Raw genomic sequence first — 1214 nt, forward strand, 5'->3', positions numbered from 1 at the left:
GGGACGTGGCAGTGAGTGGTAAGACTACGAGAGTGGGAGTGTGTGTGTTTCTTGATCAACGTCAGCGGATCCACCACCTCCATACATGTATCAGTTTTTGGGGTTTTTTAAAAGTTTAAGTAAGAGTTTTACGTCACTAGCAACACAATAAAGTTGTATAAGTGCCGGGTACATGTATCAGCTCGCGACCAAAGTCCGTTCACTTTTGTTTTGTTTTATTTTTTCAAATGCAGATGTTATACCCCCTTCTCCGTCACACTTTAGATTATAAATTAATGTAGATGTTTAACGCCCCCCCCCCCCAATCCGTTTTAAAAAAAAAACCCCGAGACATACAAACCAAAAAAAAATAAATTGACACAATTTAAGTCTTTTAGAAGACGGGGTTCAGCACTGCCTGTAAGGGGGCAACCCGGGCTGAAAGGAATACAACGTCCCAGCCGAAGGATGGAGATATTGGAGAAAAAATATCCCCACGCGGGAATCAAACCCTGGTCTTCTGCGTGCGCCGTCAAAGTGTCAAACCGCTGCACCATGATTATATATGCCGCGCCGGTGTTCGTAGATAGCAACATGATGTTTATTTTTTCTGGTTCTGGCGAGAGACTTACTGAGTGAGAACCCCCCTCCCCCCCCTGACTGAAGTGTCTTAAGGCTATTCCTAACAGGGGGGGGGGGGGCATTAACATCTCTAGTTCTTATGCACAGTAGAATTGTAATTGTAAATGGGCTGATTCATATATGTCACCATCATAAATGTGCCTGACTTTCTTTCCTAATCTTTACTATCGTTATTTTTCCTCCATTTCATTTGTATGTTTGTCACACTCTTGTGGCTCGCTATTAGTCGAAGCAGACTTTGTGCTGTTGAAGCAAGAGACGTGAGCAGAGTAAGTCTGGTCCCCTGTAAGGACTTCTCTGTTAACATCCACCCCTTGGCGCTCATATGACCTTAGGCAGTTGCGAGCGCCGTAAAATCCCTTCTAAAATCAAAAAACAAAAAAGATGTACTGTGTTTTATTTTTGCGGCCGTTTGTGTTCGCTTCACTGCAATGGCTGCATACCCAGGAGGAGAAGAGAAAACATAGTGGAAAGAGAAGGTTCTAAATTGAGTGGAGTTTAGAGGAAAAAAAAGAAGCTGGATCTTATAGAAATTGGTTGGGATAAATAGAGAGAGGGAGAGAAAGAGAGGGGGGAGGAGGAGGAGGAGGAGG

The sequence above is a fragment of the Aplysia californica genome, unplaced genomic scaffold, assembly GCF_000002075.1.
Source record: "Aplysia californica isolate F4 #8 unplaced genomic scaffold, AplCal3.0 scaffold00160, whole genome shotgun sequence".
Taxonomy (NCBI): Eukaryota; Metazoa; Mollusca; class Gastropoda; order Aplysiida; family Aplysiidae; genus Aplysia; species Aplysia californica.